General features: G+C 42.6%; 1 long non-coding RNA gene and 1 pseudogene across 2 annotated transcripts in view; both read left to right on the forward strand.

Annotated features, from left to right (window-relative positions):
• Positions 1–1,386: 1,386 nt before the first annotated feature.
• LOC136391703 (destrin pseudogene) lies at positions 1,387–2,896 on the forward strand (annotated as a pseudogene).
• Positions 2,897–5,434: 2,538 nt separating this feature from the next.
• Positions 5,435–19,816, forward strand: part of LOC136395182 (uncharacterized) — a 50,078-nt gene continuing 35,696 nt past the window's right edge. Inside the window, exons 1-3 of one of the 2 annotated variants that reach the window (XR_010749285.1) lie at positions 5,435–5,738; positions 6,038–6,145; positions 10,417–10,580. This is a non-coding gene — a long non-coding RNA (uncharacterized lncRNA). The remainder of the gene's footprint in view (positions 5,739–6,037; positions 6,146–10,416; positions 10,581–19,816) is intronic. The other variant, XR_010749284.1, reaches the window with a different exon arrangement.

The following is a 19,816-nucleotide window of genomic DNA, read 5'->3' on the forward strand; positions in this document are numbered from 1 at the left end:
AGGGCGGTAGAGCTAATATGATGTGGCGAAATTTCATTGGCTGACAGACGGTGGCTCTTTTCCAAAGGACTCCTGGGAAGTTTCTTTTGGTGCACATGGGTGTGGGCGGTTCTAGCCAAAGTTCCCGGGTCTGGCTTCTCACATGACCTTCCCCCATTGCCCCCGGACCTCACATACCTGGGGTCCTGTGGAGCAGACAAGAAAGTGTTTATGGCTGGGATGTGGAATCTCATCCTCTGTAGTGCCCCATCAGCCCTTTTTGGGTCACTAGTGGCTATCCTGGACCCCTATGTGGGACAGCCTATCAATGTGGTTACACAGATGGTAGCAGATTTTGGGAGAGCTGGAGGAAGCACAGAATCACAAAGCTGTGAGGGCTGCTGCCTATGCTGCTTTCTCCCCCCCCCCCCCCTGCTAGCCAGAGGAATGGGCTTGTGAGAGTTACCCAAAAAAGAAACTAATAGAATAATGTATGTTAACCATAATGGAAAAGTAAAAAATAATTAAAAAATAATAAAGTAATGAACCAAAAAAATACATATAGTATGTCCGTAAAGTCATGGTGCACATTTGAGCGGTCACAGGAAAGCAACAAAAGATGATAGAAATGTGAAATCTGCATCAAATTAAAGGAAAACTCTACCAGTTTCATAACTATTCAGTGCAGTTTGATGTGGGCTCACGCACAGATTTTTTAGGGCTCCTGAGGTAGCTATCCCGTATAGCCTCTACAGACTCGTCCCTGACTGATGGCCTACCAGAACGGGGTTTCTCCACCAAACTGCCGGTTTCCTTCAACTGCTTATCCCACCAAGTAATGCTATTCCTATGTGATGGTGCTTCGTTATAAACGTGCCGATATTCACGTTGCACTTTGGTCACAGATTCAAATTTAGCAAGCCACAGAACACACTGAACATTCCTCTGTACCGTCCACATCTCAACTGGCATGGCCATGGGCTGCTCCGCTGTATACACGATGTTACGTCAACATCTGCGCGTGCGCACATGCTGCCACATCATCCTACAGAAACTGAGAGGATTTTCCTTTTATTTGGTGCAGATTTCACATTTCTATAGTCTTTTGTTGACCAGTCAAAAGTGCAGCATGACTTTATGAACACACTATATATATACCAAATCTGAACAACAAAGAGAAAAATGATTGAAAATGAATAGAATCTTGGGACCTATGAGACGAGAACAGGTCCAAAATTTGTGATCTAAAAAGAAAGAATGTGGTGCTGAAACCAGTGTAAAGAAATACAGGTTAGGCTCTGCCACTTGGTCCTGCTGCCATGAGGAGGATGCTCAGCAGACTTGTCCCACCAACTCCCTCCCCCACATCCTTGAGACCACATTGGGGGAGATGGCCTCAGAGTGCAAGTTGCTAATGAAGTGGATCACATTTTTTACAATATGAAAGTTAGGAAGTGGTCCACACCAGAAGAAATCAAGAAAAGAAGGAAGGCTGTCATTTTTTGTCTCAGTGTAGACAAAGAGTACGTCATTGTAGAAGAAGGCAAGGAGATCTTGATTGGAGATGCTGATGTTAACCATGACAGGTCCTGTCAAGCATTTTGTGGGGATGCTTCCTGAGAAAGATTGCTGCTATACTTTGTGTGATGCAAGCTTTGAATCCAGAAAAGAGGATTTGATGATTTGGGAGGGGGGCACTAGAGCAAGCACCTCTGAAAAGTAAAATGATCTATGTGAGCTTCAAGGATGTAATCAAAAAGAAATCTCAAGGTATAAAACACGAATGTCAAACAAATGGGCCGAAGACCTCAATCAGGCTTGTATTGCTGAAAAGCTAGATGGATCCTTAATTGTAGCTTTTTTTTTGTTTTGTATTTTTTCTGAAGCTGGAAATGGGGAGAGACAGTCAGACAGACTCCCGCATGCGCCCGACCAGGATCCACCCGGCACGCCCACCAGGGGCGATGCTCTGCCCACCAGGGGGCGATGCTCTGCCCCTCCGGGGCATCGCTCTGCCACAACCAGAGCCACTCTAGCGCCTGGGGCAGAGGCCAAGGAGCCATCCCCAGCGCCTGGGCCATCTTTGCTCCAATGGAGCCTTGGCTGCGGGAGGGGAAGAGAGAGACAGAGAGGAAGGAGGGGGGGTGGAAAAGCAAATGGGTGCTTCTCCTATGTGCCCTGGCCGGGAATCGAACCCGGGTCCCCTGCACGCCAGGCCGACGCTCTACCGCTGAGCCAACCAGCCAGGGCCTAATTGTAGCTTTTGAAGGTCGCCCTGAGTAGATCATCATTCAGTGCCACAAAAGTTTCCATGTTTAATGTTATCTTGCTATATAAGTAAAGCAAGTATGTTTTTAAGCCAGGGTCTAAGAGGAAGCTATCTTGGCATCTGTTAGAGTAAATGAAATATTCTATAAACAATGTGCAAACAGCCTTAAATAGATTGGAAATCTGAAGTTAAAAGTAAAAAAGGAAAGAAAGAATAGCTAAAAACTTTCAAAGTTTGGTAAAAGACAGAGATTACAAGAAACTCTGTAAACCCCAAACTGGCTAAACCTAAACTGACACACCCTAAACTGCTAAAAACCAAAGACAAATGTGAGAGAAAATAAAGGCATTTTCAGATAACTGAAAGCATTTACTATTAACAAATCCTCACTGAAGAAGCCATAAAGAAAGACAACATGCTTCTCGCTGAACTTCTTCTCTAGCATGCGTACCAGCCAGACCTGGATTTTCTGGAAAGACTTCAGCTAAGGAACTGGAACAAAGATGATAATACCTTTCCAACTACTACCAACTTCAATTTCCTACTTAAAACAAATCCCCAGTTTCAGTTCATAGCTTCCCTTGTCAACACTCAGGTGTGGCGTTGGGTGCCACATTCCGTGGGAACTTGTCAGCCCAGGACTCCTGAATTTTGTTACAGTGTCACCCCAGTAAATGCAACTTTTGAAAAAAGGCAACAAGCTCTGGATGGGTAGCTCAGTTGGTTAGAGTGTCCTCCCAATATGCCAAGATTGCAGGTACCATCATGGTCAGGGCACATACAAGAATCAGAATGAATGCATGAATAAATGGAATAACAAATTGATGTCTCTGTCTCCCCTTTCCTCCCTCTATAAAATTATTAATTTAATAATTATAAAATCCATAATGTTTTGTATGAAAGTGACACTATTCTTACATTACTATTCATGAAACATGTACAGGATGAAAAGGATTAGTGTGACAGTGAGGGCACACTTGTGTATCAGACCACATATAGTTCATTTTCACAGTCACCAGGCACAGCATCATTAGCTCCATTTTTCAAAGAAGATAAGAGACTTTAAGCAACTCACCATATTTACATAGCTAGTAAGTCGTAGCTGGAAATTGAAGTCAGAATATGTGAACTTCACAGCTCAGAAACAGGAGAGCAGCAGAGCATTGTGGCATTGTGGGAAATGGATGATCTAGCACACAGTCTGTACATGTGTTCACATGAGTTCTCCTTAGACCTCCTTGACAATCCGGATGTTGTCACATGAGTGAGTTCATTCCCATTTGCCAATGAGGAAACTGAGGTTTGGAAAATTACTTACAAAGCCTTGCTGAAACATTTTCAGGTATCATATTTTGCTAGCCTTGTTCTTGTTAACAGGTCACCTTAGGGTGGACCTGTAGGGTCGTTATTTAAATGTTACACAAATAACTGAAAGATTTCAGTTAAAATTAAGGTGACCAACTTTTTTACAATGAAAAGGAGGACAAAAATAAATTGCAAATAATATCGTAAAAGAAACATTTTATTCATTGCAACAATAATACACTATAATATAAATGCATAAAACATTTGTAATATTTTATATTGTAATTATGCTTACATGCCTATTATTTTTTAATAATTGTAAGAAAAAAGGACTCATTTAGATACAAATATGTTACATCACACGCAATGGATTGACTCTGCATTGATCGAATACAGATATTTACAGATTAGTCTTCCAATATCAAAAAGGAGGCCATGTAGGAGGACACTTTTCGAGGGAGGACGGAACCTACAAAAGAAGGACTGTCCTCCCTAAAGGAGGACGATTAGTCACCTTAGTTAAAATTCCCTTAGTTCAGTAATTTACTTATGTTCCTTGGGCTACCAAGGAGAAACCTAGGAGTGCACGTGGAAAGAGAGAGGGCAGAAATATTCAAGTGTACTTGACACCCAGAGTGGGTTATTTTGTTTACACCCTTCTCCTGTCAAGGTGTTGTTGGGCAAATGAGTTTGTAAAATTTGTATTTTTTGAGTTTGCTCACTTTTATTGTTTAAAAATGGTGCTGGCCAGCCACATGTGTGCTTGCCCGCAGAGCAGGGCAGTTGATTGCAAATTGCAGAATACATTCCTGCTTGGGAGATGCCATTGTTTTGCTAAATAGTTTGCTGGAGACCCTCTTTGTGGATCCAGGTAGTTTTGCAGGGAGTGCAGAGAGAATGCAGAGTGCTGAAGAAGAGCCAGTTTTGCAGAGAGAGAAGGAGTGCAGATGGGGAACCAGAGCCCAGGGGCTTTGCAAGATCTGCTGAGACTGGGGGGCCTTTGATTCTAGGAGGAACCTGAGAAGATTCTCCTGGTTGTGGACCTGGAGAATGCGTCAGGGTTTTGGAAGCCCTGAATGAAAGGGAAGTGTTTATCCTGTGTGTTTGCCTGTCAGCCAGTGCGAGACTTTAATAAAGGCCCACCATTTTTCTGATCCACTGTTTCTTTACTGTCTGTCGGAATTCAATGAGAACCTGCATGGCCACAACGACGGCGGCCACAGACCATACGGGTGTCTTCTCATTTATAAACATGTAATAATCAGTTGTAATAATTTCCTTAACTCATTCTATTAAAACCAATAATTAACATTTAAAAAGAATAAATTTCAATTTTGAAGACATTCAAATATAGTAAAACATTTCATAGACAAACTAAAACCCGGAACTTTAACAAAAATATTTCACCAGTAGTTCTCACAGCCCGGTTTCCACTGTTTTACATTTTAAACACAAGTGACCACTGAGATAAAGGACCACAGCCAGCCAATTTACATAGGAAAACAAGTCCTGAGTAGGTCTGGTCCCGAGATCACTCGGGGGAAGGGAGGGAGGGGCAGCTCTCAGGCAACACCTCCCCCAGGTCGGCGATGCTCCTTCCTCTTTTTCATCTACCAACCCCACGTGTTCCCCGCCCCCGAGAGCGCCAGGCCCGCCCACAACCAGAGGCCCCGCCCACGCAAGTTCCGGTCCACACCCCGCTCGGACCAGCATCCTAGAGTCTTATAGCTCCACCCCTCTGGACACCGTCCACAGCGGCCTAGATCCGCTCCATCCCAGGCGGTGCCTCAGACCCACGGCACCCCTCGCCCGCCTGGGCCCCGTCTTGAACCCCGCCCCTCTCCAGTCACCGCCCCGCCCCTCTCTGCCCCGCCCGCGACCTATGTCTAGGCCTCACTTTTTCCATTGACATCTCGGAAATTGACGAACCTGCAGAATTCGCAGCTCTAGGCCCCGCCCCTGAGTTAGCGTCATCTACCCGCGCCACTGCCGGAAGTTTGGTCCCTGTGATGGGGACCGTCAACCCTGCAGTCGAGATGCTTGCCGGTTCCGGGAAGTGATGGATGAGCAGGCTTATGGACATGGTGCGCAGAGTCGCTTTGGCCGCCATGCACTGCAGGAGCAGCGGGCTCGGCATGTTCTACGCCGTGAGGAGGGACCACAAGGCCGGGGTCTTCCTGGCCTGGTGAGTGAGCCGCGCCTCCCGGGAAAGTGTTGACAGGATTGTTTTTCCAGAGACCCTCCCAGATTCTAGCTTGATCGGAGTCTGAGGAACGCCTTGCGGTGCTGGCGTACCGTCTGGCTGGCACAGCGTATGCGACAGGGCTGGGCAGACCAGGTAAAGCGTGTAGACCATGACTCTGCCCCGAGGAGCGGGCACCTCCAGCCTTTTTCACACTGTTGCCAACCGAGGAAGAGAATCGCCTAAAAAGGGGAAAAGTGATAGAGATAGGGAGGAGGGAGTAACAGTGCTCTTTGTTCCAGAGGTGACTGCAGAGGACCGCTTTTCTGCCGCCAGGTTCAAGAAGTTTGCCACAGAGAAGGAATCCTGGTCCTTCGTCAGAAACTCTGAGGACCCCCGTGGTCCAGAAGGTAGTCACTGCGCAGCGCTGTGCCTTTGTAACCTCCTCAGAGCCCGTTCTGTCCCAGATGACACTTGACCTATAGAGCTATCTAATGAGCAGGTAGAGGAGATGTTACGACTATTAACATTCCTTCATTTTACAACTAGGAAACAGTCCAAACACAAGGTAGCTGTGGTTCCGTCACTAACAGTATCAGAGTCAAGCCAGGATTCAGCCCTCTTGTTCCACTCAGTGCCCTCACTGTCGTTCCTCCTTAAAAAAAAAAAAATGCTTCCTCGCCCCCTGGTGGGCGTGCCGGGTGGATCCCGGTCGGGCGCATGCGGGAGTCTGTCTGACTGTCTCTCCCCGTTTCCGGCTTCAGAAAAATGCAGAAAAAAAAAAAAAGGCTTCCTGCAGGTGAACCATATCCTTGACCACAGACTAGTTTTGCAAGATTTGCAGATATATAAATATATTGAAAGAGTTGTGTAAAACCATAATGTTAGGCCATAAATGTTCTGACGTCTCCGGATTCCAGTAAAGCCCTCAGGATGGAAGCTGCCTTAACAACCATTGTAAAAGGCCAACATAACTGAACACATTCTTCTGCTTTTTATAAACTGCTTCACTGAGCACTCTCTCCCTAAATTGTTCCAACGATAACTGAAAGCATGTTTTGCTTCTGTAAAACTGCTTTGGCTAGGAGCTCGTTTCCCACTTCTTTTTTTGCCTTTAAAAAAGCAAACTCCTGAGTTTGTTCCAGGCTGCATGATTTGATTGAGGTCTCTGTGCGGTCACTGGCTTAAAAATAAAGACTTTTTAATTTGACCATTTAATTGTGTGGTGAAAGAGTTTGTTTCCTTAACTGTCCAGATACAACACTGGTATTGGATTGGATGGACTACAGGGTTAAAGTGAGGAATGTAGTGCTTTTCACAGCATACACCTGTTTGAGGGTCCCTTATATTTAAGACAGTTGCACAGTCGAATTACCTCCCATTTCACATATTACAGAAAGTATGAGTGGTTGAAGTTGAAGCCTCTCATAAGGGACATCAGGTTTGCAGGACAAAGGGTGACTGCTTTAGAGCACAGAGGTTTTTTGTTGTTTTGTTTTTGAGAGAGAAAAGAGGGAGGGGGGTAGAGAGAGAGGCAACAACTACTCTAGTTATTCCACTTTAGAGCACAAAGTTTTTAAAAACAGATCTTAGCCTACCTTGAAGAAGTGATTTTTCATGAACTTTATTTGCAAAGTTGATTTTTTTTTTTTTTTTCACTAAAGTAGATTAAGACTGAGCAAAGGGGGCCCTGGCCGATTTGCTCAGTTGTAGAGCATTGGCCAGGCTTGTGGAAGTCCCAGGTTTGATTCCTGGTCAGGGCACACAGGAGAAGCCCCATTTGCTTCTCCACCCCTCCCCCTCTCCTTCCTCTCTATCTCTCTCTTCCCCTCCTGCAGCCAAGGCTCCAGTGGAGCAAAAGTTGGCCTGGGTGCTGAGGATGGCTCCATGGCCTCTGCCTCAGGTGCTAGAATGGCTCTGGTCGCAACAGAGCAACACCCCAAATGGGCAGAGCATCGCCCCCTAGTGGGCGTGCTGGGTGGATCCCTGTCGAGTGTATGCATAGGTCTGTCTGACTGCCTCCCCACTTCTAACTTCGGAAAAATACAAAAAAAAAAAAAAAAAAGACTGAGCAAAGGGTAGTTTTAATCAGTTTGAAGTTGAGTAGTCTCTAGTGCCCACTAGGTGCTCAAGGATGGAACGGCTGCTCCTTCAACTGTCATGACAATCAGGACAAAGCAGAATTCAGAGGCAGGTGGTGCTAGGAATCTACCTGGAAAGGCTGGTTTTCCAGGCAGGGGAGAGCATCACTCATACATTTGCTCTGTCTCCATCTCCCCAGCACCTTATTTATTTATTTACTTACTTATTTAAAGACTTTATTTACTGGTTTTTGGAGAGAAACAGGGGTAGAGGGGGGACAGGAAACATCAACTTGTAGTTGCTTCTCTATGTGCCTTGACTGTGCAAGCCCGGGATTTCAAATTGGTAACCTCAGCATTCCAGCTTTATCCACTGCACCACCACAGGTCAGGCTCCCCAGTACCTTTTAAAGGAGTTCTGATGTGACAGTTCCATTTTCTACTTGGATGGAGAAATCAGTTTGGACAGGAAGCAAACTGTCTGTTTGGAAGTCTGTCTTGATTGGGTTCTTAATATTTCCTGATCACAGGTTGTTTTAACCAATTAGTAATTTATTTATATCTCAAGTCTTTCAACACAAGGAAGTTTCTGTTGATTAAGTTCTCTAAATATTAAGGCAAGCTAGTTCTTTATTTCTATGAATCTATCTTTCTTAAAAGTTTGCAAAGGCCTCCTAGTCAGTGACTTACCTTGGAGATTGCAGGTTCAGTTCCAAATTGACTCAATAAAGTGAATTCCATGGGTTTGGTTTCCCAGTGCATGGAAAAGTAATATTGACACTATACTGTAGTCTACTGAGTTATGTCTAAAAAACAGTGTGCTAATCTTAATTAAAAATGCCCTACGGCTCACCATCATCCTAGCCTTCAGCAAGTTGTCATCTTTTTGCTGAGGGAGAGTCTTGCCTTTGTTGATGGTGTTGATGGCGCTGACTGATCAGGGTGGTAGTAGCTGAAGGTGGAAGGTTGGGCTGGCTGTGCAGTTTCATAAAATCAGACAATGGAGTTTGCCACATGGACTGCTTCTCCTTTCATGAACATTTCTCTGGAGCGTCTGATGCCATTTGATAGCATTTTCCCCACAGCAGAACTTTGAACATCAGAGGAGTCCTTTCAAAACCGCCACTGCTATATCAACAAAGTTTATGTTGTATTCTAAACCCTTTGTTGTCATTTCAGCCATTCTTTTGTGTGTGTGTGTTTTGTGTGTGTGCGTGTGTGTGTGTGTGTGTGTGTGTGTGTGTGTGTGACAGAGAGAGGGACAGTTAGGGACAGACAGACAGGAAGGGAGAGTGATGAGAAGCATCAGTTCTTCGTTACAGCACCTTAGTTGTTCATTGATTGCTTTCTTATATGTGCCTTGACTGTGGGGCTACAGCAGACTGAGTAACCCCTTGCTCAAGGGAGTGACCTTGGGCTCAAGCTGGTGACCTTGGGGTCTCGAACCTGGGTCCTCCACGTCCCTGTCTGACGCTCTATCCACTGCGCCAGCCACCACCTGGTCAGGCTCAGCCGTTTTCACAGCATCTTCAGCACGAGTAGTTTCCATCTCTAGAAATCACTTTCTCTGCTCGTTCGTAAGAAGCAACTCCTCATTTGTTAAAGTTCTGTCATGAGATTGCAGCAGTTCAGTTTCATCTTTAGTCTCTACTCCTAACTCTAGTTCTCTACTATTTTTTCTTTTTTTTAAGACTTTATTTATTTATTTTAGAGGGGCGGGGGCCAGAAGCATCAACTCTCATACGTGCTTTGATCAGGCAAGCCCAGGGTTTCAAACCAGCGACCTCACCATTCCAGGTTGATGCTTTATCCATTGCGCCACCATAGGTCAGGTACTAGTTCTCTAGTTTCTATACAAAATTTTCTTCTTTGCTTTTCTGGGGAAAGAACCTCTCAGATTTTCAAACTCTCTGTGCTCTGGAAGGGTTCATGATCCTTGGTGTCTCTGCAGTTTCCATCAAGACCAGATTTTTTTTTTTTTTTTTTTTGTATTTTTCTGAAGCTGGAAACGGGAAGGCAGTCAGACAGACTCCCACATGCGCCCAACTGGGATCCACCCGGCATGCCCAGCAGGGGGCAATGCTCTGCCCATCTGGGGCATTGCTCTGTTGCAACCAGAGCCATTCTAGCACCTGAGCCAGAGGCCTTGGAGCCATCCTCAGCGCCTTGGCTGCGGGAGGGGAAGAGAGAGAGAGAGAGGAAGGAGAGGGGGAGGGGTGGAGAAGCAGATGGGCGCTTCTCCTGTGTGCTCTGGCCGGGAATCGAACCTGGGATTCCTGCATGCCAGGCCGATGCTCTGCCACTGAGCCAACCGGCCAGGGCCAAGACCAGATTTATTTTTTAGCAGAAACTTTGCTCTTCTCTACACATTACCCTTATCAGGCTTGTCCTCGAGAATTTAGAATAATTTCCCAGGACATCAAAGTCTGAGATGGTGTGACTGTCTCACATCATATCATGCCCTTTTCTATAGGGCCCACACAGAGAGTATTTAAGTCTGATTTAGTGCCACTAAGTGACTCACTGAATTTCTGGATTCTTAATCATTTCATGTTGGATTCATTGTTTCTGGCCTCTGAGCAGACCCTGTCTTCCATCAGGAAGGAAGATAAACATGTACAAAAATTAGAAGTGAAAGCCAACAAGTGACTCCGTGAGCCCCAGGCTAATGGTGAAGAGGAGAACTCAGAGCCGTGTGCAGAGCATGTAAAATCAGAACACGGAGGCAGCCCTCCCGTTTGCAAGGACGTGTTCTCTTATATGGGTATGTCTGACTGAGTTATTTTATTATTATATTTTAAAGTATTTTATTTATTTTTTAAATTTTACTTACTGATTTTAGAGAGAAAGGAAGGGAAAAAGAGAAACATTAATCTGTTCCTTTATGTGCCCTGACCGTGAATTGAACCTGCAAGTTTTGCATATCAGGACAACACTTTAACCAACCGAGCTATCTGGCCAGAGCTTTTTTTCTTTTCCCCATTGATTTCCGAGAGAGAGAGAGGAGGGGTTGGGGGACAGAAGCATCAACTCATTGTTCCACTTAGTTCCATTTAGTCATATACTCATTGGTCGTTTTTTGTCCTGACTGAGGAGGGGGCGTGAGAGATAGAGAAGCATCACCTCACTGTTCCACTTAGTTGTTCCACTTAGTCGTGTACTCATTGGTTGTCTCTCATATGTGTCCGGACTGGGGGTTGAACCCTCAACCTTGGTGCACCGGGAGGACACCTATCCACTGCTCAGTGGACACCTATCCACCTGACCAGGACTATTTTTTTTTTTAATTATAATTATATTTTTTAATGGAGTGACATCAATAAATCAGGATACATATATTCAAAGATAACATGTCCAGGTTATCTTGTCATTCAATTATGTTGCATACCCATCACCCAAAGTCAGATTGTCCTCTGTCACCTTCTATCTAGTTTTCTTTGTGCCCCTCCCCCTCCCCCTTTCCCTTCCCTCTCCCCCATCCCCCCTCCCCCCGTAACCACCACACTCTTATCAATGTCCCTTAGTCTCACTTTTATGTCCCACCTATGTATGGAATAATGCAGTTCCTGGTTTTTTCTGATTTACTTATTTCACTTCGTATAATGTTATCAAGATCCCACCATTTTGCTGTAAATGATCCGATGTCATCATTTCTTATGGCTGAGTAGTATTCCATAGTGTATATGTGCCACATCTTTATCCAGTCATCTATTGATGGGCTTTTTGGTTGTTTCCATGTCCTGGCACTGTGAACAATGCTGCAATGAACATGGGGCTGCATGTGTCTTTGCGTATCAATGTTTCTGAGTTTTGGGGGTATATACCCAGTAGAGGGATTGCTGGGTCATAAGGTAGTTCTATTTTCAGTTTTTTGAGGAGCACCATACTTTCTTCCATAATGGTTGTACTACTTTACATTCCTACCAACAGTGTATGAGGGTTCCTTTTTCTCCACAGCCTCTCCAACATTTGCTATTACCTGTCTTGTTGATAATAGCTAATCTAACAGGTGTGAGGTGGTATCTCATTGCAGTTTTGATTTGCATTTCTCTAATAACTAAAGAAGATGAGCATCTTTTCATATATCTGTTGGCCATTTGTATGTCTTCTTGGGAGAAGTGTCTGTTCATGTCCTCTTCCCATTTTTTTATTGGATTGTTTGTTTGTTTGTTGTTGAGTTTTATGAGTTCTTTGTATATTTTGGATATTAGGCCCTTATCTGAGCTGTTGTTTGAAAATATCATTTCCCATTTAGTTGGCTTTCTGTTTATTTTGTTATCAGTTTCTCTTGCTGAGCAAAAACTTCTTAGTCTGATGTAGTCCCATTCATTAATTTTTGCCTTCACTTCTCTTGCCTGTGGAGTCAAATTCATAAAATGCTCTTTAAAACCCAGGTCCATGAGTTGAGTACCTATGTCTTCTTCTATGTACTTAATTGTTTCAGGTCTTATGTTTAGATCTTTGATCCATTTTGAGTTAATTTTAGTACAGGGGGACAAACTGTAGTCCAGTTTCATTCTTTTGCATGTAGCTTTCCAGTTTTCCCAGCACCATTTATTGAAGAGGCTTTCTTTTCTCCATTGTGTGTTGTTGGCCCCTTTATCAAAAATTATTTGACTATATATATGTGGTTTTATTTCTGGGTTTTCTATTCTGTTCCATTGGTCTGAGTGTCTATTTTTCTGCCAATACCATGCTGTTTTGATTGTCGTGGCCCTATAATATAGTTTGAAGTCAGGTATTGTAATACCCCCAGCTTCATTCTTTTTCTTTAGGATTGCTTTGGCTATTCGGGGTTTTTTATAGTTCCATATAAATCTGATGATTTTTTGCTCCATTTCTTTAAAAAATGTCATTGGAATTTTGATGGGAATTGCATTAAATTTGTATATTGCTTTGGGTAATATGGCCATCTTGATTATATTTATTCTTCCTAACCAAGAACAAGGAATATTCTTCCATCTCATTATATCTTTTTCGATTTCCCTTAACAATGGTTTATAGTTTTCATTATATAAGTCCTTTACATTCTTTGTTATGTTTATTCCTAGGTATTTTATTTTTTTTATTGCAATCGTGAAGGGAATTATTCTTTTGAGTTCGTTCTCAAATGTTTCATTGTTGGCATATAGAAAGGCTATTGACTTCTGTATGTTAATTTTGTATCCTGCAACCTTACTGTATTGGCTTATTGTTTCTAGTAGTCTTTTTGTGGATTCTTTGGGGTTTTCGATGTATAGGATCATATCATCTGCAAAAAGTGATACCTTTACTTCTTCTTTTCCGATATGGATGCCTTTTATTTCTTTGTCTTGTCTGATTGCTCTGGCTAGAACCTCTAGTACCACATTAAATAAGAGTGGTGAGAGTGGACAACCCTGTCTTGTTCCTGATTTAAGAGGGAAAGCCTTCAGTTTAGTGCCATTTAATATGATGTTAGCTGATGGTTTATCATATATGGCCTTTATCATGTTGAGATATTTTCCTTCTATACCCATTTTGTTGAGAGTCTTAAACATAAAATTGTGTTGTCTTTTATCGAAAGCCTTTTCTGCGTCTATTGATAAGATCATGTGGTTTTTGTTCTTTGTTTTGTTGACATGGTGTACTACGTTAACCGTTTTACGTATGTTGAACCATCCTTGAGATTCTGGGATGAATCCCACTTGATCATGATGATGTATTTTTTTAATATGTTGTATTTGATTTGCTAGTATTTTGTTTAGTATTTTAGCATCTGTATTCATTAGAGATATTGGTCTGTAGTTTTATTTTTTTGTGCCGTCCTTGCCCAGTTTTGGTATGAGGGTTATGTTGGCCTCATAAAATGTGTTTGGTAGTATTGCTTCTTCTTCAATTTTTTGGAAGACTTTCAGTAGAATAGGAACCAAGTCTTCTTTGAATGTTTGATAAAATTCGCTGGTATAGCCGTCTGGGCCTGGACTTTTATTTTTGGGGAGGTTTTTAATGGTTTTTTCTATTTCTTCTCTACTAATAGGTCTGTTTAGGCTTTCTGCTTCTTCTTGACTCAGTCTAGGAAGGTTGTATTGTTCTAAGAATTTATCCATTTCTTCTAGGTTGTTGAATTTAGTGGCATAAAGTTTTTCATAGTATTCTACAATAATCTTTGTATATCTACGGTGTCCGTGGTGATTTCTCCTCTTTCATTTTGGATTTTGTTTATATGAGTTCTTTCTCTTTTTTCCTTGGTAAATCTTGCCAAGGGTTTGTCAATTTTGTTGATCTTTTCAAAGAACCAGCTCCTTGTTCTATTAATTTTTTCTATAGTTTTTCTGTTCTCTATTTCATTTATTTCTGCCCTGATTTTTATTATCTCCTTTCTTCGGCTGGTTTTGGGTTGTCTTTGTTCTTCTTTTTCTAGTTCCTTAAGGTGTGAAGTTAAGTGGTTCACTTGGGCTTTCTCTTGTTTGTTCATATAAGCCTGAAGTGATATGAACTTCCATCTTATCACTGCTTTTGCTGTATCCCATAGATTCTGATATGTCGTATTGTCATTTTCATTTGTCTGTATATGTCTTTTTATTTATTTATTTATTTATTTTTATTTTATTTTTTTGCATTTTTCTGAAGCTGGAAACAGGGAGAGACAGTCAGACAGACTCCCACATGCGCCCGACCGGGATCCACCCGGCATCCCCACCATGGGGCGACGCTCTGCCCACCAGGGGGCGATGCTCTGCCCATCCTGGGCATCGCCATGTTGAGACCAGAGCCACTCTAGCACCTGGGGCAGAGGCCACAGAGCCATCCCCAGCGCCCAGGCCATCTTTGCTCCAAAGGAGCCTTGGCTGAGGGAGGGGAAGAGAGAGACAGAGAGGAAGGTGCGGCGGAGGGGTGGAGAAGCAAATAGGCGCTTCTCCTGTGTGCCCTGGCCGGGAATCGAACCCGGGTCCTCTGCACGCTAGGCCGACGCTCTACCGCTGAGCCAACCGGCCAGGGCCTTGTCTGTATATATCTTTTGATCTCTGCACTTATTTCTTCTTTGACCCATTCATTTTTTAAAAGTATGTTGTTTAGTTTCCACGTTTTTGTGGGATTTTTTTTCTCTTTTTTGCAGTTGAATTCTAGTTTCAAGGCTTTATGATCAGAAAATATGCTTGGTACAACTTCGATTTTTCTGAATTTACTGATGTTGTTTTTGTGGCCCAACATATGGTCAATTCTTGAGAGTGATCCATGTACACTGGAGAAAAATGTATACTCAGTCACTTTGGGATGAAATGTCCTGTAGATGTCTATCATATCCAGGTGTTCTAGTGTTTTGTTTAAGGCCACTATATCTTTGTTGATTCTCTGTTTGGATGACCGATCTAGAGCTGTCAGCAGTGTATTGAGGTCTCCAAGTATGATTGTATTTTTGTCAGTTTTTGTTTTAAGGTCAATAAGTAGCTGTCTTATATATTTTGGTGTTCCTTGGTTTGGTGCATATATATTAAGAATTGTTATGTCTTCTTGATTCAGTGTCCCCTTTGCCATTATGAAATGGCCATTTTTGTCTCTAAGTACTTTTGTTGTCTTGTAATCAGCATTATCAGATATGAGTATTGCTACGCCTGCTTTTTTTTGGATGTTATTTGCTTGGATTATTGTTTTCCAGCCTTTCACTTTGAATTTGTTTTTATCCTTGTTACTTAGATGAGTTTCTTGTACGCAGCATACAGTTGGATTTTCTTTTTTAATCCATTCTGCTACTCTGTGCCTTTTTATTGGTGAGTTTAATCCGTTTACATTTAGTGTAATTATTGACACTTGTGAGTTCCCTATTGCCATTTTATAGATTGCTTTCTGTTAGTTTTGTGTCTTGTTTGATCCTTCTCTTTCATCTTTCTATCTTTTGTTTTTATTTGGTTGTATTCCATACATCTTTCCTCTGTTGCTATCTTTTTTAAATCATGTGCTTCTGTGGTGGTTTTTTCAATGGTGGTTACCTTTAAGTAATGAAAAAGGTTCCTATCCTGTTCATTGTAGCACACTATTTTGTGAGTACTTTTGCACTCCATTGTTCTTTGCTACTGTTAATCTCCATCCTCTCCTCCCCCTTTTTTTTGTTGTCACAGTTTAAATTTGGTTTTATTGTGTTCTTCTTGGAGCTTTTACTTGTGGCTTTGTTTTTTTTTTTGTTCTTTCTATCTGATTGGAGAACCCCCTTTAGTAATTCCTGGAGTGGAGGTTTTCTGATGATAAATTCCCTGATCTTTTCTGTATCTGTGAATGTTTTTATTTCTCCTTCATATTTGAAGGATAGCTTTGATGGGTATAGTATTCGTGGCTGAAAGTTCCTCTCTTTCAGGACTTTAAATATTGGGGTCCACTCTCTTCTAGCTTGTAGAGTTTCTGTTGAGAAATCGGATGATAATCTAATGGGCCTTCCTTTATATGTTGTATTCTTCTTTTCCCTGGCTGCCTTGAGAATTTTTTCTTTGCCGTTGGTTTGTGCCAATTTCGTTATGATGTGCCTTGGAGTAGGTTTGTTGGAGTTAAGAAAGCTCAGAGTTCTGTTTGCTTCTTGAATTTGAGGCTTTAGTTCTTTCCACAGGCTTGGGAAGTTCTCATCTATTATTTGTTTGAGTATGTTCTCCATTCCATTTTCTCTCTCTTCTCCCTCTGATATACCTATTATTCTTATGTTATTCTTTTTGATGGAGTCAGATAATTCCTGTAGGGCTATCTCATTTTTTTTAATTTTTGAATATCTTTCTTCTTCTCTCTGTTGTGCCTCAAGTTGCTTGTCTTCTATTTCACTAACCCTACCTTCTATCTGGCCTGTTCTATTAGCTAAGCTTGTTACCTCTTTTTTCAGCTCATGTATTGAGTTTTTCATCTCTGTTTGATTTGTTTTTATAGTTTCAATTTCCTTGGAAATATATTCTTTGTGTTCATTGAGTTGTTTTCTGAGCTCCCTAAATTGCCTTTCTGTGTTTTCTTGTATATCTCTGAGTATTTTTAGGATTTCTATTTTAAATTCTCTGTCGTTTAACTCCAAGGTTTCCAATATCTTAAATTTTTTCTCCATAGATTTTTCCTCATCTATCTGTGTTACCTCTCTTTCTTTTGTATCCATGATATTCGATTTTCTCTTCCTTAATGGCATCTGAGGGTGGTTTTGTTGATAGTATTAATGAGATTTAATAAAGAATAAAAAGTTAAAAAAAAAATCGAAGTTTTTTTTTAAAAAAAATAATTAAATAAAGAAAAATAAAATAAAATAAAAAATTTTAAAAAAAGGAAATTATTCCCCCCCCCTCCTTTTTTCCTCTCCTCTCCTCTCCCCTCTTTCTAGAGAAAATCTTGTGGTGAACTTTGAATTATATTGTACTAAATAGAACAAACAATGCCTGTACTGGAGGGCCTGAATTGGGGAGAAGTAATAAAGGGGCAAAAAAATAAAAGAAAGAAAAAAAAAGGGTATGGACCCACAAAAAGCAAATAAGGAAAACATTTGGGTCAAGAATAAAATGATTTGCTTATAGGTGTTGGTTGACTAAGAGTTATGATGAGAGGAATAAGAGGGAAACAGGAAAATGGGGGGACAAATTAAAAAATTACTATTGTATTTAGTGGAACAAGAACTAGATAAAATGAAGAGCCAGGGATGGGAGCACTGCTAGTGAGTTAAAAAGGTGAAGTAAAAAACCCCCAAAATGCCACAAACATAAGTTTGAGTCCCAGCTAAGAAAATATGTTCGTTATTGAGGTTTGAATGAGAGGAGACGTAAAGGAGAAAGGAATAAACTAATATAGAGGGAGAAAAGAAAGAGAGAGAGAGAGAAAAAAAAGAGGGAACCACTAAAAGAAGAAAACAGAAAAAAGAGGAAAGAGAGAGAGAGTTAAGGGTTTTGGAGTGCAACCGTCATAGAGAGAAAGGAAGAGGAAAGAAAAGATAATGGGAGATGTAACACTTATGTGTAGTGTAGTTGAAGGAGAGGAGAGAGTAAGACCGGCAGAGAGTTAAACGACCAAATTGGAGGAGGAAAAAAAAAATCAAGAATAAAGATAAGAGAAAGAAACGAACAAATATAATAAAATGGGATAGGTTATAAAGTCTGCAGATTATTCTTGATTTTGAGAGGTTATCTTCTTGCTTTTTCTTTTCTCTCCTTCTTCCTGGTCGGTGACTCTGTACCCCGGGTTCTGCCCCTTTGGCACGCTCAGGTAGAGGTTTGCAGTTGATAAGTCTCTGTGGCGATGCCATGTATTGTGCTTCAGTCTCGTTGGCAGTCGAGGCTCATTAGCATTTATAGGCTCCGACAGTGAGAAAGTCCATGTTCCTGGAGCCTCTCTCCTAGTCTTTCCTTCCTCAATTAGTAGCCTGATAATCCAGCTATGGGGTTGCTGCTGCCTCTGCCTGGATAGTTAGAGGCTCAAAGAGCTGGCCACTCCCCACTCTATTCCCACTCAGCACAGGGCTCTGGGTAAGACTCAGTCAGTCAGAGCTGCTAGCATAATCAGGCGGGGCTTCCGCCCACTCAAAGACCTCTGGCTCTGCCACTCTGTCCAGTAACATGGTTGGGCACCCACTCCTGGGGCGCTTGGAGGAAACTATCGCTCACTATCTGTGCGCAGACCAGGATATCAGGCCAGAAGTCTCACACTCTGAGTGAAACCCCCTCCCACACGGAAAAGTTCCAGCGTTGGAATTGGCTCTCGCTCTCTCCCCATGCGTGGCTTTTTTAGGGCACTGGGGCGGCCTGGAGATTCCACTTTTGGCCCACACAAAGGCCCCTGACTCTGCCCTTCTGTGGGATAACACGGGCGTGCACTGCCAAGGCATTCGGAGGAAACTCTCGCTCACTATCTGCGCGCGCAGACCAGGATATCGGGCCGGAAGTCTCACCCTCTGAGTGAAACCCCCTCCCGCATGGAAAAGTTGCAGCGTTGGAATTGGCTCTTGTTCCCTCCCCGTGCGTGGCTCCCTCAGGGCGCTGGGGCAGCTCAAGATTCCGCTTTTGGCCCACACAAAGGCCCCTGACTCTGCCTCTCTGTGGGATAACACGAGCGCCCACTGCTGAGGCACTTGGAGGAATCTCTCGTCCACTATCTGCATGCGCCGACCAGGAGATCGGGGAAAAAGGCTGCCCCACTTGTCTTTCTTTGTCTGGGTTTGGCGCGAGTCTTAGCTTGTATTGACTGGGTTGCTACAGGCACAGTTTTTCCTCGGCTTGGATCTACGTGCTACAGCCTGGTTCGGCCGTTTGTGCCACGGCCTGGATCTATTCACCCCCTTTACCCGCCTCAGTTTCTATATTCTCAGTTCCCAGTGAAAGCCGCCCTGTTAATATTAGTGAGGAAAGCAGAGCATTTCTTACTCTCTATTTCCTTCGGGGTTTGATTATATATTTAGCCAATTTTTCGCTCGACCATACCTTCGGGTGTATTGCGAAATATCTGGAGGCTCCAAGGATAGGTTTTTCTGTTTCTGGTTGAAGATCTTGTTGAGTTTTGGGGGAGATTTATCGGTATCGCTTCCTACCCCGCCATTACACTGACATCATATCGACTATTTTAAATATATAGTGAAACTACATGTGTAAAAACTTTTCATGCTGTTGTAGTGGGGGAAATTTGAGCTGATGTTTGACATCCCCATTCTTATAAAAAACCTCTAAGAGAGAAGACAAGATGGCGCTGGAGTAGGCAGACGTACCAACATCCACCTCCCAGAACCAAAGTGGATTACAAACTAATTTTAAGAACCATCATCTGGAAAAACCAACTTTGGACTAAACTAAGAGGACTCCAACCAAGGAACACTGAAGAAGCCACACTGAGACTGGCAGAGGAGAACAGAAGCTCCATCTCCACACAGGCTGCAGATGGCTTTTCCAGTCTACCTGAATCATTACCAGCTAGAAGCAGCGGTCATTGGGACTTGGACATGAGCTGCAAAGTATAGAATTGTGACAACAATTCCAGTGCCATGCGGACTACTCCTGGATGTGGACTTTTCCTGGGCTCCTGCTCCTTGTGACAGCTCCTAAT

Source organism: Saccopteryx leptura, chromosome 2 (genome assembly GCF_036850995.1).
Source record: "Saccopteryx leptura isolate mSacLep1 chromosome 2, mSacLep1_pri_phased_curated, whole genome shotgun sequence".
NCBI lineage: Eukaryota > Metazoa > Chordata > Mammalia > Chiroptera > Emballonuridae > Saccopteryx > Saccopteryx leptura.